This window comes from Ailuropoda melanoleuca, chromosome 10 (genome assembly GCF_002007445.2).
Source record: "Ailuropoda melanoleuca isolate Jingjing chromosome 10, ASM200744v2, whole genome shotgun sequence".
Classification (NCBI taxonomy): domain Eukaryota; kingdom Metazoa; phylum Chordata; class Mammalia; order Carnivora; family Ursidae; genus Ailuropoda; species Ailuropoda melanoleuca.
The window spans coordinates 62,782,935-62,800,563 of record NC_048227.1 but is presented as its reverse complement, the minus strand read 5'-3'; the positions used below and the strand labels follow the sequence as shown (position 1 = coordinate 62,800,563).

Genomic DNA, 17,629 nt, shown 5'->3' with positions numbered 1-17,629 from the left:
TATTTGAAGGATTGTCACCTGTGAACTAAGGTAATAAATAGGTGTTTATGTACATAAATGTAGATATAAATAGGTGTTTATGTACATAAATGTAGATATATAGACATGCAATTATGTACTTTTTCTTTTTTCTATAATCAGCATTTTTTGTGATTCTCTACACACATGTTGTGAACTTGATCACACATTTCTTCCCTGGGATTCCATGGAGTATAGCGCATATAAGAGTTGAGGAGGAAGAATTTTGGGCTGATATTTGGTGACAGGTTCTTGGGATAAATTTACTATGTCTGACATACTTGTAGTTCCTTAGTTGTATAGAACCAGCAATCTTTCCACATTACCTTTAAGATTAATATCAACACTTTATTGAGGGGTCAAGATGCCATGAATCTATGCTTCCCAGGATAGTCCAACAGGCAGCCTTCCCTGACCAGGCTCACCCCCTGGAAATAATTCATTCTTTTTCACCCCCTCAGCACTTAAAGTTCAAGTTGGATTTAGTTTTTTTCTACATAGCCATTTTCCAACTGTTGCATATGGTTTTGTCCCTGTTACTTCCCCAAAATTCTTATTTTCAAGATTACAAACCACCAACATTCTTATCGCCAAATCCAACAAACACTATCAATCAGTGTCTTGTCTGTCCACAGGCTGTCAATGCTGTTGCTCACTCACTCAATCCCCGGGCTCCCGTGTTAACGTTCAGTGTTTGTTCACCTCATGGATATTCATTCATTCATTCATTCATGTTCTTCACCTCATGGATATTCATCTTTCTTCAATCCTTCCATGTTGGGTTGCCTCTCAAACCTGCTTTTCATTCAGAATTTGCTGTCTCAGTGTCAGGACCCATCCACCCATGTTGGTATGGATGGTACGATGTTGTCTAATGGGCAAGGCAATTGGACATACCTGGCTTCAAAACTTCTTTACCATTTTGGGTGCTCTTGTGAAAATTAAATCTCTGGTCTATTTTTCCTCTGAAGTGGAGGTAATAATACCTATATCACAGCGTTATTACGAGAATTAAATAAGGTCATGGATATGTACAACTAGCACAATGCCCGGTATGTAGAAAACATTTACTATGTGTAAGGCTTTTCTAAATGTTTTCCTAATTGCCGTAGCCAGAAGCTTGGAGTTGTTTTAGACCCTCTTCTCTTTATAATTAAATTCCATGATACAACTATGCGCAAAGTGCTATTGATTCAAGCTTCTAAAATTTTCTAAAAGGCATTACCTCCATCTATACTCGTGGCTTCATCATATATTGACTGGATCACAATTTCCCTGATCCACTCAGAGCTAAATGAAGTTCTCAAAATGCAAATCTAATCTTGACTGAGTCCAATTTAAATCCTTCAGTGGCTGCCTGCCAAGTTCACGGTCAGGTCTGCCTCCATAGTGTGGTGCGTGGAGTGCTTCCTGGTCAGGCTCTCCACTATCTCCTCATAGTTAACTCCTACCACTCCCCACTACAAATCACACTCGGATTTTCTTGAAAGTTTCTTATTTTCTATACCAGCCCACACATGGCTCTCACTCCTTAGCCACTTCTCATTCTCCTCCTCTGATTCATCTGATTAACCCCTAGACTTTCTTCAAAGTCAGCCCTGGGGAAGCGTCCTGATGAGCCAGACTGGGTTAAGTGCCCTTTTTCCCTCTGTGCTTCCCATCACCATATATGCGTGTCATGGCCATAGTATGGATTACATCATTTTTTCTCATTTATTTAATTGACCAGCTTGCCTACTAGCCTGAAAGCCCCTTGGGAACATGTGGATATCATATGTCCTGGATATCATATATGCCTTATACATACTATGTCTTAATATGTATATGTTGAATAAGTTGAATGTTGAGTAATTCCTTATGTAATGAATGTTGAGTTAATGAATGAAAGGATGGATGGATGGATGGATGGATGGATGAATTAATGAATGACCTGAAATTTTCCGAATTGGCCAGACTGGAAGACATTCAGTTCTTTTCACAGGTTGTTTTCATATCTATATCTACCCTTCTCTATTTGTCTAACTTTTGCCTTCTTCTCCTGAGGTAAGTACCCAGACTTTGAGCTCCCTTAGCACCTCCATAGATGTATTAATATTAACAATTGCCAGCATGTTCCTGACAAAGGATTTAAAGAAATGATGGTCAGTTCAGAGACTAGGCTCATCAGTGAGCTCTAGGGCCATGGCCTTGTATGATTTAACTGTGTGTTGAATATTATTATTAAGCTTATTTACAGATGATGAAATCTGCTTAGAGAGGTGAAGTGGCTTACTCAAGCTTATAGACTTACACAGGGGCCGAACTAAGATTTGATTTCCAAATGCCATGCTATTCTACACCCTGTCTGAGAGGTGAAAATAAAGTAGAAAAAGAGTCACATTGTATTCATTTCAATTTTTATTCATGTTACTGCTGGATCTAAATTAATGATAGTCTAATTTTCTGGCACTTGACTGATATATGCAGTTGTCATTAGACATTTTGGGCTAATGTTATTATTTCCTTTAACAATGGCAAACCAATATGAACCACTTCCTTCTCGTGTATAATCAGTGAGGAGAAAGAAAAGAAGTGGATTACAAAGGTTTGCTCATTTCGTTGGTTTATAGCCTATTTCATATTATTATCCACAACAATAAATGAAGTATATATTATTATTTCTGAGGCAGTTGTGTTTGAGAGTTGTGATTGACAACAGAAGAAAGACCCAAATATATTGAGATAAAATTAATTGTTTCACTGGAGTTGATGGTGGGTCTTTGCTGACAAATCATTTCCTTTTTCCTTCATTTTCCTTCTTTTCTTTTCTTTTCTTTTTTCTTTTCTTTTCTTTTCTTTTCTTTTCTTTTCTTTTCTTTTCTTTTCTTTTTCTTTCTTTCTTTCTTTCTTTCTTTCTTTCTTTCTTTCTTTCTTTCTTTCTTTATTTCATTAAACCTTTGTTCCAAACCCCTTTTTCTACCACTCTGAAGGGAGGCTTCTAGACAAAGGCCTTGTTTGGGTAGTTAATGGCCTCACCCGGACAAGTTCCCACCTTATCTTTCATGTCCTTTGTGTACTCTAGACAAATAAAACAGATGGGGACTGGTGTTTTGAGCCAAAGAACACAGTGCAGTTGGAAATACTTGCCTCATGTAGCCACAGCCATGTTTATTGTTGTTCTAGATAATAGATGCTAAAAAACTACAGAGTAGAAGATAGGGGTCCCTAAACATACCATCCTCTTTCTCACATCCACACCTTTGGTCCTGCTGAGATCTCTACATGGTTACCCTTTTCTTTTCCTCATGAACGCCTCTCCATCTTTATACCTTAGCTCCTCTAGGAAATACTTTCTGATCTGCCTGTGCTCTTTTTAAGCAGCACACTTTGGGTATAGCTCAGAGGTACCCACCACCTTGGATCATAGCTTTGTCTTTGCACATCTGTCTTCTTCACTAGGTTATGAGCTCCTTGGGAGTGATAGACAGTGACTCACAACCAGAACCTCGGAGCCAAATTCAAGGTAAGCCTGGCACATAGTAGTCACTCAAATGTTTGTTGAGTAAATATTGAATAAATGTGAAGATCTGTCCTTAGTCTGAGATGATGTAATATTTGTAACCATTGAATCAGATGATAATATCCTAAGATGATCTGTTAGGTAATGTTAACAAAAATGATCAAGGTTCTTTGCATTTATCTAAAGTATATTGAATGAAATTATTTTAAAGCCCAGATGAATATTTTGATTGAAATGTGTTAGCTCTGTAGGGCAGGTTGGAGGTATAGAACGGCATGATGGCTAAGAGATGAGCAAGCATTTCATTTCCAGAGTTTCCAGTTACCTTTTCTGATCCAGGCTTGCTGTAAAGATAGGGAATAGAAAATCAGATGAAGCCTCATTGATACTTAAAAGAAGTGTGACAGTGAGTTTAGAATTTGTATTTGTTATGGACTGCTACCCAGAGGATTGGTTCTGATTGGGTGCTGCTGACGTCAGTCTCCGACTCAATTCTTGGCTCTAATTTGGTGTAGAAGAATGGCAAATATGAAGATCTAGGGAAAACATTATCCTGCTACGTAACTTCTCTCTTCTTAGAGAACCAGTGCCCACTTTCCTGATGGGAAGAGTGACCCTGGTTTGTCTGAACTATTTTGGAGAAAACAAGCAGGTTGGTATACTCTGATTTCCTCTCTGTTCAGGAATGACCATCATATTTAAGTCATGAATATTTAATCAAAGTGTATGGAGCCTACATTGTTTGAAAATATAGTTGAGTACTTTGGACAAATGAAAATAATTACCTAGACTAGCATTATATAGATGATAATGTGAAATTCACTGCTACTGATTCTACTTAATGGTATTTAACTCCTTTCTTGGGAATACATTTAGTTTGTTTCCATCTAATTGAGGGGCTTGTCTTAGCTTACTTAGTGCTCAGCAGGGTGCATATTGAAAAAGGCAAAAGAAGACTGATAGTAAACCATAGTGTACTGGACATGTTTGTGCCTAAAGCAGAGTTAGAAAAATGTCTTACTGCTTTTCCATTAGTCATTCAGTTTAAAAAAACTGTTATAAATATCAGTGGCTGAATATAGAAAGAGGAAACGGATATTGATAAGTAAGAAATGCTCTTGATTCTTGAGAAACAAATGTTTGCTTGTTTCTCCCTTTGGTAGGGGTATTTCTAGAGCCACCTGCCTGGCATCTTTATAGGAAGGGTCTTGTGAGAGAAACATTACAAGGAGAACATTTTTTATGATCAAAATTCAGCCTTGTTCTTTTAATTTACTGTTTCCAGTTGAGTTCTACAGAAGGCATGATAGTGAATTAAGGGGAAAGAATTTTAAAAATGTGTTCCCCTCACCTTTTCTCTAAACAAACAGGTTTTGGCTGCCTTTGTGCTCTGACTCGCTTCCCATCCTCTCCCCATTTTACAAACTTGAGTACTGAATGTCTCTCTGTTTTTTGTTGTCTTTCTAGCATCAGATAACTTCTAAATAATCAACAATCTGTTTTCATCTGAAAGGATTTGCTTACATAAAATATCATGAAGGCATAATTATTAGAATAAACTTCCTTAACACAATTATGGAGAGAATTATGGAGAGACTTTGGGTCTAAAGATGTGTTTGAGTCTTGACTGGCCACTCTTTTGTGATCACCTTTGTGATCTCAGGAAAGTGACTTGTCTTTTCTGAACCTCAGGTTTCTCACCCATGAAATGGGATGATAATACCTCACAGTGATTATAAGGACTAAAGGAAATAATGTCACAAAAGCAGAGATACTTGTAAATTCTAACTGTAAAGCTTTTAGATTTCTTTCTACTAGAGTGTAGGGACAGTGTCTCAATCATTTTTTTTTTTTTATCCGCAGCACTTAGCAATGAGCAAGTATACAGTAGGCCCATAGAAATGTATGTCGAAGGAATTATCAATGTCACAGGTGCTTGGTTCATGTCAAGGCTTCCTTACCCATCTGGGAACTCTTTCGGGACCAACACTGAATTTTTTTGGATGTTTCTCACAAGTCCTGACACTGTGTCTGGTGTACAGCCGTTGTCTCCTCAGGAAGGAAGGAAGTTGTCTCTAGAAGGAAGGAGTGGCGGCCATGCTGGCAGCATGCTCTGCTTCTGAAGGAAGCAAAATAATCCACTGTATCATATATATTTGTCTATTTTCTGTAACTACACCAGTGAACAGAGAGGTCTTTAAACTTCTCTAGTGACACAGAAACCTAGACAAGCGATTGTAGTGAAAGAATCATGCGTAAAGCTGAGAATAATAAATAATCCCAGCGAGATCACAGATGTTCTGTCATAAGTACTTCAATAAACTTTATAAAATGGTTTCCAGAATAAAAGGATATCTTCCAATGGCAGTAATTAGAATCTATATTAAAACCAAACAAAGAGTTCGGAGAGATCACTTACTGTGGCTAAACACTCTAGGTACCTTTGCCCAGCTATGTTTTCTACAGCTTTGTGAAAGACATAGAAGCCAGGGTCATGGCAGCTGAGAAGCCTGTGCTCTATTCTTAAACCAGACCCTGTGCAGCTCACCAAATCCCTTTTGTTTCTTTGTTGGCATAAAGTCCAGAGTCAGGGACTAGAGATGTGGATTCCAATTCTGATTCTGCCACTAATTTATAAAATGAAGAAAAGCAAGTCAGTTGAATCCTATGTGCCTTAATTTCCTAAACTCTACAACGGGTATTGTGGGTGTGTTTGCTCTAGCTACCTCCTGGTAGCTGTGACGATTAAATGGGGAAATATAAACAGGTGCTGGAAAATAAATGTTAATTCTCTTTATCCAGACATTTTGCAGTCACTCTGGATATAGCAATTGCCAATGACAAGCCTGTGTGACTTCTTTCATCATCTTCAATGAAGACACTCCAACTGCCATGCCTTTAATTTCAGTTGCTATGTTTTCTCTCCTGATAACTCTGCTGTTTCAGTGTTATGATATTTATGAAGCCAGCCTGAACATCACCTCCTCAGCTGATGATTCACCCTTGTGGAAACTGGAGCTTTAGTTGTTGAAAATCGGGTAATAATGTTTGCTTATTTTGTTTAGGAACCCTTATTTCAAGTTTTTATCTCCTGGCAAAAAGAGTGTCTGTCTTGTTCATTAATTTATCTTTATTTTCTAACATAAGGTTGGGCATATGGTCTGTGTCTAGTCAATATTTATTAAATAAATGAGTGAAGAAACTCTATTTTTGAGTGATTTTTCCAAAGAAAAATTTTAAGCACCCTACCAGTTTCTTTAAAAAATTAATAATTACCCGAGGAAGAAGAAATGTTTGAATGCATGTGATCAGTCATCAGGTAAATACTCAGATCATTGGGTTAAGAGCCATATGCACGAGCTGCTAATTTGGTGGATGCTGTCTGAGTTCAGGCTACATGGTGGACAAGCCAAGAAGATCTGCAGCTGAAACCCAGGGAGGTCAACCGGTACAATAGCTCATAGGTGGAATTGTCTGGGGACATATGAGCTCAAAAAAGTTACTATTTCTCTCTCTCTCTCTTTTTTTCTTACTAGTGAATGACATTCTCACAAAGATTTCAGAAATGTAGTTGTATACTAAATGGAGATTTTTAATGTACGGGTCTCCATTTAATGAACAAATATTCAAGATTCTCCTATTTATCAGAAGTTGGACTATATATTCAAGGTCAATGATCACAAAAAAAGACCTTGTGGGTGTTATTGTAAAATAAACAGTCAAGTACAACCTTTGTGATAGAGACCATCACAACACATGATAGGGTTACCTGATAAAGATTAGGTTAGAAGAGAGGGTCAAAATAGGCTTTCCAAAAAAAAAAAAAAAAAAAAAAAAAAGAAAAAAAAAAAAAAAAAAAAAAAAAGAAAGAAGAAGAAAAGAAAGAAAAAAAAGAAAAAGATTGGATTTCTAGAGGAAATACTGTCTAAACAGAAAATAGAGGGAAAAAATTGCCAAGTGGCATGAAAGGTAAACAAACAGTAAGGCTGGTACACAGAGGAGGGAGAGGTGAGCGGAACAAGAAATATTCCTGTAAATCATCTGGGGTAGGTCACAGGGGCTTGAAAGCAATGTTAGAGTTTGGACTTCATCATGAGACCTATGGCGAGCTCTTGTATGAATTGAAGCAGGGGAGTGATGGGATCAAATGTGCTTTTTAAAGATTCTTCTGGCCTGCGGTAGAGATAATGGATCAGAGGGGGAGACTAAAGAGAAGCTGTTGTAGTCATCCAGGAAGAGAGGATGGTGGTTGGAATTGGGGTGGTGGCAGCGTTGAGGGAGAGAAGCAAAGGAATTTGAGAAATCTCAGGGAGTCGAATCTAAGGGTTACCACAAATCCAGGCCGGGGATCACCGCTGTGGATCTGCATGTAGTGCCTGAGGGATCCTGGGACTAGGGGTTTACGAGACCATGCAAACTCGTGACCAGCAAGCTGTGTGATCTTTGAGGAGAGAACCGATGCAGGACCCTAGCTTCATGGGCATGCTGCCTGTGCCTTCACACAGAGCCCGGCCCTTGGAAGGTCACTCTGCTTGGTTTAACGCTCTATTGTTGTCATTTTGAAATTCTTAATAATTACTGAACAAAAGACCCTCGTCTCCTCTCTGCATTTTCACTTTGCATTGGGCCCCACAACTTATATAGCAGGTCTGGATACTGTCACTAGTTAAAACATAGTGGATGCTCATAAAAGTCAGCTGGATGAAGGAATTCTTCTATCTGTAGGAAACATCCTCAATCAGCTTTGGAGTCACGAAGCAAACAGGAAGTAGCAGGCTCTGCAAGACAGGCAGCTCCAAGTAGCCCCAAGGTCTCCTGTGTTCTGCTGTGTGAGGGTCCAGAAGGACTGGAAAGTGTGTGCTTGCTTGCGCCTAAAGCTGAGCCAGTGTGCCCCGGGGGTGTGTAGGCAGGGTCTGCCTCTCCAGCCAGTTGATTCAGCTTTTTAGGTTGTCTTTTCAATTACTTCTAGACACCAGACTTTTTCTTCCCTCCTTTTCTTTCTTTTTCTTTCTTTCTCTTTCTTTTCTTTCTTTCTTTCTTTCTTTCTTTCTTTCTTTCTTTCTTTCTTTCTTTCTCTTTTCCTTCCTTCCTTCCTCTTTCTTTCTTGCTTTCTTGCTTTCTTCTTCTTTCTTTTCTTCCTCTTTCTTTTTCTCTTTCTTTCTCTTTCTTTCTTTTCCTTCCTTCCTTCCTCTTTCTTTTTCTTTCTTTCTTTCTTTCTTTCTTTCTTTCTTTCTTTCTTTTCTTTCTTTTCTTTCTTTCTTTCTTTCTTTCTCTTTTCCTTCCTTCCTCTTTCTTTCTTGCTTTCTTGCTTTCTTCTTCTTCTTTCTTTTCTTCCTCTTTCTTTTTCTCTTTCTTTCTCTTTCTTTCTTTTCCTTCCTTCCTTCCTCTTTCTTTTTCTTTCTTTCTTTCTTTCTTTCTTTCTTTCTTTCTTTCTTTCTTCCTTCCTTCCTCTTCTTTCATCTTTCTTTTCTTCCTCTCTTTCTTTCTTCTTTCTTTCTTTCTTTCTTTCTGGTTTTTTTTTTTTTTAAGTAAATCTCTATACCCAACGTGGGGTTCAAACCCCACAACCCTGACATCAAGAGTTGCACACTGCACCAACTGAGCCAGCTGGGTGCCCCTACACCAGTCTTTATTTAATAATTATGTAGATTATCTAGCCGTGGTATTTTTTTTCCCTATTATATTGGCTTCTAGTTACTCAGACTGTCTCTGAATTGTTGATTTTCTTTTGTCTTCTTTTCCATGCCAAGTATTATTTCGCTGTGTTCAAATATCATGCTGTATAATTATTTTTAGAACAAGTGTACTTACTGCTTCAGTTGCTGAGAGCAAATTATATACCGTACATCCTGTAAGTTTGTGGCATTGTAGAATTATTTTAAAGCAAAACTTAATAGCCTTTCTTCATGGTAACTCTTAAAGTTTTCTCTTCTATATGCCTTCTTGCAACTGCCTCAATTATAATCTTCACTGACATAGGTCCTTTGGAAGAATCATACTCCGTTCAGGCACTTTCTACTTCAAGCTTTGCTGAAAGAATAGTCATTGGTTAAACACGGTGTCCATCTGTTTGATCTGCTATATCAGAAATACCATAGACTGGATTGCTTCTAAACCAAAGAAATTTGTTTCTCACAGTTCCAGAGGCTGGGAAATCCAAGATCAAGGCACTTGCAGATACCATGTGTCCTGAGGACTCACTTCCTGGTTCCAATTCTCAGGGTTCTCACATGATGGAAGGGGACAAGGAAGCTCTCTGAAGCCTCTTTTATAAGGGCAATCAAGGGGCACCTGGGTGGCTCATTTGGTTAAGTGTCTGACTCTTGATTTCAGCTCAGATTATGGTCTCAGGGTCATGATCTCAGGATCTTGAATTCAAGCCCTGCATAGGGATCCGAGCTCAGTGAGATTCCATCTCTCCCTCTCCCCTCCCCCCGCCACACACTCTCTCTCTCTGTTCTCAAATAAATAAATAAATCTTTAAAAAATATATATACATATATATATAGGCATCAGTCTCATTTATTAGGTTCTGCACTCAAAACCAAATCAGTTCCTAAATGCCCTCTCTTCTAATACCCTCCCATTAGGAGTTAGGATTTCAACATAATGAATTTGGAGGGGATGCAGACATTCATCTGTTGCACATGCAACCTAAAAAGCCAAACAATGCCTTTGCCATGCTTTGAGAACCTGCTAGACAGGGGCACAAAGTGAAATGAACAAGGACTTGGGAATCACTGAAAACTTGGTTTGAATTCTAGTTCTGCCAGAGGGAACTGTGTGATTTGGGGCTATTTAACTTCTTTGACCCTCTGTGTCTTTATCTGCAGAAGAGGGGTAATAATGGCTATCTTGCAGGGCAACTGAGAAGACTGATTACATTAAGGAATAGAAAATGCCCAGTATACAGTATATAAGAACTCGATAATGACAGCTACTATGTAAAATATATTCTGCATTTTCTTCTTAAAATTTCTACAACTCGAGGAAGATGCGAAATAGTTTCATTGCGTAAAGTGTAAGAGAAATGCATTTACTTTTATCTATCTATGTATCTATCTTTTGCATACAATTTAATTTCCAAAACTTACTTGCAGGGTTTCCTCTCCCTTCGTAAGGTAGAAGCACTACACTTCAACTTTTTAATTTGAGAATTTTCAAATATACATTAAAGTTGAGATAATAGACAGCAAACACTGATGTACTCTTTTCCCAGGTTCACCAATTGTTAACATTCATCGGTGGTTAATAATTATTGCTAATATTCATTGTATACATCTACTTTTCTGTTGAACCATCTGAAAATAAATTTAAGACATCATAACCCTCCACCCTTAAGTGCTCCAGCATACATCTTTCAGGCATCAGAGCATTTTCCTACACAAACACACTACATCACATATAAGAAATTTGATTATTAAAAACCTTTCTAGGGCGCCTGGGTGGCTCAGTTGGTTAAGAGTCTGCCTTCAGCTCAGGTCATGATCCCAGGGTCCTGGGATCAAGTCTTGCATTGGGAAGCCTGCTTCTCTCTCTGCCACTGCCTCTCTCTCTGGCTTTCATGAACAAATACATAAAATCTTTAAAAAAACAAAACAAAAAACCAAACACCTTTCTAGGGGCACTCGGGTGGCTCAGCTGGTTGAGCTTCTGACTCTTGGTTTCAGTTCAGGTCATGGGTTTGGGGTTGTGGGATCCAGCCCCGCCCCGCGTGGGGTTCTGTGCTCAGCAGGGAGTCTGTTTAGGATTCTCTCTCTCCCTCTGCCCCTCCCCCACTTGTTCATGTGTGTGTGTGTGTGTGTGTGTGTGTGCGCGCGTGAGCTCTCTCTTTCAAATAAATAAATAAATCTTTAAAAAAGCAAAACAAAGCACCCTTCTTTTAGGACAAATCTTCCATTATGTTTGTTCATTCCCATCCCTCCACAAAGGCAAGTCATACGAATTTTTTTTGGTCCCAGGGGTAGTTTTAATTCAAAGACAGAGGTTTTCAGAGAGAGGGCAACTTGGTTCTTGGAAGTGTGCTTCCCAGCCCTCGTAACAGAACAAACCAGCAGGGGAGAGGACGATTCTTCACGTATTCAAGCTCGCCTCTCAGCTCTTCTACAAGAAGGCAGCACTTTATTCAGACTGATTTTCTCCTTCTTCAGCATCTCTTTCCTTACTCAGCACACTCACTTTACCTCCTTTTCCCTTCCTGACTCTCAAGCCCCTCTTATTCCACCCGGGGGGATTCTGCCCCGGACTCAGGTTTCACCTTGTCTGTGGACGTCCCTGAAGACATCAGGTCACCGCTATGTCAGCCTTCTCTGAATCGTGGCTGCACCCCTTGGATGCGCCAACTTATTGAGCATTAGCTTACATTGTTGTTCAAATTGTTTTAGATGATTTGTATGAAACAAGACTTAGACTGCATACGGGCGAGGTCTTCCAGAGCTTAATAGATACCTGACAAATATATATTAGTTGGGGGTTTTATTTATAGTTGTATGTCTTTGATTAGCAATGACATTGTGCTGGCTCAGTGCCTTTTACTCAATTACATTCAGCATTTGTCAACAACAACAACAAAAGTTTTTACAGCTAGAGCACTTACCGTCAATTGTATTCAGGTGCTTTGTGTTATTGGCTTGTCTTTGTCAAAGCATACACATCCAGGGGCACCTGGGTGGCTCAGTCCCTTACGCGTCTGCCTTTGGCTCAGGTCATGATCTCCCGGTCCTGGGATCCAGCACCATGTCAGGCTCCCCACTCAGCAGGGAGTCTGCTTCTCCCTCTCCCTCTGCCCCAGCTCATCCTCTCTCTCTCTCACTCACTCTGTCTGAAATAAATAAATTCTTTTTTAAAAAATGGGGGTACAGATCCAGCATTTGAGTCAATCAGTAGAGACATTTTCGTTTGAACACAGGTTTCAAAGGCAGCAGGATGCCAGGTGCCATGACATCACTCAGATGGCTGTGTGGCCAGAATGATTCAGATGTTTAAGTAACTGAAATAACTGGATTGTCTCATGGTTTCCTTTGTTGTGTCAACTGTATTATTGCTCGCTTTGAGAAACAGTATACTCCTCAACTGCTTTACTTCTGGAATCCATATTGTTTAAAATATGGATGGATATTTTAATTGGTTCAATTGGGCTCTATTGGCTTTAACAGACATGGCAAGTTTCCTAAAATTGTGAATCTTCCACTCAGAGATGGTTGTTTAACCCCTGTGCATTTCTTAAAATTTTTAATAATGTTTGTTTTCTTTTTTATGTTCATTTTCAATGATTTATATTTTTTCTAAAACGCCGAGTAAACTTTCAATCTCCCCTAATGGCACGATTTGTTAAGTCATCAAGTAACTCCATTTTGGTGACATGATTTTCATTAAAATTAAAGCGGGGAGTGAGGGGGTCTCTTTGACTCATTTTTAAGTGTGCTGTTGAAGGGACTTTGCTGTTATTCTCCAAGTTCGGATGCTCTTTTGATTGTTGTATTTCCAGAATTCACAAATAAAATATTCCCTGGGGTTGAATGTGCTTTTCTTAGCAGTTTTCCAGGAATCCGGTCCTGCTCTCCATATCCAGTGCTGTGGCAGGTGGACGTCTGAGTTACCAGGTGACCACCTTGAGGCAAGCACCTCCTCGCTGTAGACCTTAGCCCACTCTTGCTTTCTGTCTTGAGGAAATCTGCTACGTTTTCAACACATGAACTTGATGTTTAAACATACAAATGACATTTCAGCTTTTTCCACACACTTACTTACCTAAATTCGCATCCCACTGAATTTAGTAGAAATGAAGCAAAACAAGTACAATGGTTTTAAAGCAGCCAGGTTGGTGAATTTGACCTATGTGACAGTCACAGTAAGTCGTTTGACTGAAATTTTCATGGTTCAACCAGTTTTGAGGACACCTTTCTATAGCACTTTTCATTATAAGTTCAGAAAGGTCAACTAATGTGACTCAATCTATTCTAATGCAATGCTCTCTCATCATTTGCCATTGTTTACATTTATCTATTTTAAACTTTGCTTAGATGCTATCTCTACAGTTTGTTTTAATATTTGATAATGTATAGAACAGTGTTTAAGAACTGACACAATTCTTAGGTAAATGACACGCTTGTTTCCTCCTGAATCCCGGTCCCCAGTGACTTCAATTTTCACATTGATGTTGATGCCGGGGCGTGATAAGAATCCACTTACAGACCTCTTTGGGGACTTTAGCTTGCAGGAAACAGGAAAGCGGTTCCTGTAACACTTACCTTAAATACATAAATTGTGGTGAGCAGTTTAAATTATGTGGGTGGTTTAGCTTTTAAGAATTCCTTGAAATGCTTTGGTATTGGACTTAGATTCAAATAGGGCATATTGGGTGGAGAGGAAATGGGAGTAAAAGAGGTTGAAAATCTTCAGGATCTACTGAACTAACATACTTTCATGCAAGTTATAATAACAGAAGAAACGTGATATTTTATATTCTTTGATGAAAGAAAGAAACGGACAATTTTCCTGCCCTCCTTTACCATTTCTGTTGTTTTCCAAATCACTTTCATGGAAAGTCATGTATTTCTTAGAATAATCCACTGTATAAGTTTTCAGCTAAAAATTGAAACACGGGTGTTTTTATCACACCAAAATTCTTTCTTTTCTTCTCTCTCTTTGCCTGCCTATGTCAAATGCCTGGGAAGATAGTCTCTTCCTTGACTAGATCCTGAAGAATGTTTGCTTCTTTATTATTAAACCATAAACATTTCCCATAGCATGATTCTTTGTATTTGTCTTCTTAAATTTTTTTTTGTTGTAGTTTCAGAAAAAAAAAATTCAAGGGAACTAAAATCTCTCATTGTCTCTTATCAAGTCAAAGCATCTTAAATTCTAATTTCAGTTTTCACAATACATTCCTGTTTTCTGAGTGGCCTGTGGATTGCTTTCTATACATTTGCAGTCCTATGTTGGTAATTTTAGGTTTTTCTTGCCCATTTGACAATAGTCTATTCCTACTGTCTCCTTCATCTCCTCCTCCCTGTTATCTTAACATGTCTTATCAAGACCTCATTCTGGACAGAGTTTTAGGCCCTGTCTCTATGGCTTGTACTGGATTTACAACAACCTACAAGTTTTACAGATAGGAAACTGAAGCTAAGACAGAGTAGTTGGCCAAATCACGGCCCCCAAAGGCGTCCACACTAATCTCCAGAACACGAAACATGTTTTACCTTACATGGTAAAAGGGACTTTGTGGCTGCCATTAAGGTTTGGACCTTGAGAGGGGGAGATCTTTGAAGGGTTATCTGGGTGGGTCCAATCTAATCACATGAATCCTTAGAGACAGAAAACCTTTCCTGGCTGGGTTAGAGAGAAATGTGATGAAGAGGAAAGTTGCTAGCTTTGGAATCAAGGAAGAGACTACAAGGAAAAAAATGCAGGCAACCCTAGAAGCTGGAAAAGAGAAGGAAACAGATTCTTCACTAGAGCTTCCAGAAGGAACACAGACCTGTCAACAATTTAATTTTAGCCTGAGTCTCACCAGAGACCTGAGCTGTGAGGTAATAGATCTGTATTGTTTAAATTACTAAGTTTGTGGAAACTTGTTCTGGCAGCAATGGAAAACTAGTACAGAGAGGTTAAGTGACTTGTTTATGGTCACACAACTTCTTAAGAGTTGGAGCCAAGATGTCATTGCTGATTGGGGCGCCTGGGTGGCTCCGTTGTTAAGCGTCTGCCTTCGGCTCAGGGTGTGATCCCGGCATTCTGGGATCAAGCCCCACATCAGGCTCCTCCGCTGGGAGCCTGCTTCTTCCTCTCCCACTCCCCCTGCTTTGTGTTCCCTCTCTCGCTGGCTGTCTTTCTCTGTCAAATAAATAAACAAAATCATAAAAAAAAAAAAAAGATGTCATTGCTGATCTATCTACCTTACCTTCCTCCATGCCATGCTGCTTTCTTAGTAGCCAGGAGAGAGAACTGACATTTCTCTCAGCACACGGGGATAAGTGCACTTTCTTCCTTTATTTTTCTTTCCAGCCTCTGGGCTATTAATTCATCTTTGGTCTTCAATATCGTGCACAGTGTACTCTTCTTAATAGAACCCAGTTTGTGAATGATAGTAGAAAATACACAGTTGATGGGACTATGCTATAGTGTTCCACCACCAATGAGTTTGAAAAGCAAGAGATGAAAATTGAAAATACGTAAGCAGAACCTCTGTCATGAGGTATTTGCTGACAATGAAAAAGGCCTTGGGTTCAACATTGTGACAAGAAAAGGTACGGTGCATTCCAGAATGAGGAGGTTCAATTACAAGGTAAGTTAGTATCTAGTGTGTGTGACAAAGGCCGTTGCTAAATCTCAGACCCACACACCCAGTTCACCACTCTCATTATTTCACTGTCTCTCTATTGTTCTATGTACACAGGAAAAACAAAGAAGGTAAATATTGACTAAACAAAGGACACTCTAAAAAGGATTCCAAGAACTCGCTGTACTTTCATTACCATGACACTGGAGTTACCTTCTCAAGAGGCAAATTGTAGGGGACAACGTTCCTGATGCTCCCACACCTGAGACACTGCACACGGCGAGGGAGCGTTCAGGCCAGAAAGCAGATCACAGCGTGGCCAGAGGAGAATGGGGAAAGTAGTTAGAGGGTTGAAATTATTGCAAAACTTCTTGTTTTGCACAAATATTTATGTAATAAAGTCTCTTCCTTTCCACAGTGGGAATTCCTGAACATTATGTCTGAAGTCTGAATAAGTAAAAGATTAATAAATACGTAGACATCAAACAACTTTTCTTCTCTAAGAAAAAAGGTTGTTAAATACTGTAACAGAACACTAAAGGTAATCATGAATTACCTCTTCATTTAAGAGTGTTTTTTTTAGCAGTCTCTACGCCCAGCTCAGGGCTCCAACTCACCGCCCTGAGGTCATGACCTGAGCTGAGATCAGGAGTCAGACACTTAACCAACTGAGCCACCCAGGCACCGCCAAGAGTACTTTAAAAACAGCATGGGTTCTCTAGCTATCTGTGATTCTTAAACGAAGGCCGATTCTGAAATTGGAGGAGGGGCCTATTGACTCCTCAAGATTCAATTATTACATGATCACTTTTGATGGGCACTGCCATCTTCCTCAGCCCTGACCATGAGAACTAAGATGGTTTCTTTCAGGTACAGAGGCACCCTCCTATCAAAATAAAGCTAAAACTATTAGAAAAAGTCAACTATCTTATTTAAAAAAATTTCTAGTCCCAATATTCATTATATAAGGCCTAACATCCAGGCCCTCTGTTGCTAGCTGCTCACTTTTCTAATTTACAGCACTGATGCATGAAAGGTGATGCCACCTAGGACATTTGCTATGGTGTTTTACATGGTGGTTCAAGTCCTCTTGGTTTTGACAATCTCTGTAAACTCTGTGGTAGAAGTTTCTGAGAGTGACCCAAGGACTCTTTAAGATGGGAAGTCTTGGGCCGTTTGGACTTTGACATTTTACAGCCAGAGTAAAGAGAGAATAACGCAACATGGAAGTAAATATCTGGTCTCTTCCAAAGCCATCTTTACCAGATAGATCTAAATAAATTTATTTACCTTGAATAAACACCTATTGCCTTACATATTTTAACTTGACGACATTTATTTTTGTATTTATTTATTTAAAAATCAATTCCTACATATCATCTTTTCTATATAAGGTTGACATTTGTGTGTCTTTGCTTTGCTTTTCTCTTTCAATCTATAATAAGCTTTAACAAGTACAGTGCAGAGTATACCCAGAGATAGATGTGTTCTATTTCTGGGCATTTGAATGGCAGCAACTTCCTCTTTTAAAACAAAGAAGTTGACTTCTTTCCAAATACCCCATCATGCCAGTGCTACTGACCTCACATTGCCGTGAATTTTTGCTCCCTAGGTTGGGTCAGCCCATCCAATGAAGCATCTATGCAAACTGGGGCTGAGCCACGTGCCCCCGCTACTGCTTCTTCTTACCTCTTTAGTCGCAGGACCCAGTTGTGTGTATCTATTATTTTGCTGCCCGATATCCACTCTTCTTTCTTCTGGTAGCCACATCCAGATTGTTCTTTGGGGAGTCACCCTTGTCCTAGACCATGTTGTTCAGAAAATGCAGA

The 17,629-nt window shown here is 39.2% G+C and overlaps 2 long non-coding RNA genes across 6 annotated transcripts in view; one reads left to right on the top strand and one right to left on the bottom strand.

The window, feature by feature from the left end:
• LOC117803967 overlaps window positions 1-7,380 on the top strand; it is a 24,407-nt gene extending 17,027 nt beyond the window's left edge. For all 3 annotated transcript variants that reach the window (XR_004628100.1, XR_004628098.1, XR_004628097.1), the window contains 2 exons: window positions 3,457-4,169; window positions 6,320-7,380. This is a non-coding gene — a long non-coding RNA (uncharacterized LOC117803967). The remainder of the gene's footprint in view (window positions 1-3,456; window positions 4,170-6,319) is intronic.
• Window positions 1-17,629, bottom strand: part of LOC117803966 — a 23,362-nt gene extending 5,733 nt beyond the window's left edge. Inside the window, exons 1-3 of one of the 3 annotated variants that reach the window (XR_004628096.1) lie at window positions 17,490-17,629; window positions 12,114-12,338; window positions 5,479-5,636 (exon numbers count right to left, since the gene is read on the bottom strand). This is a non-coding gene — a long non-coding RNA (uncharacterized LOC117803966). The remainder of the gene's footprint in view (window positions 1-5,478; window positions 5,637-12,113; window positions 12,339-17,489) is intronic. The other 2 variants (XR_004628094.1, XR_004628095.1) reach the window with 2 other exon arrangements.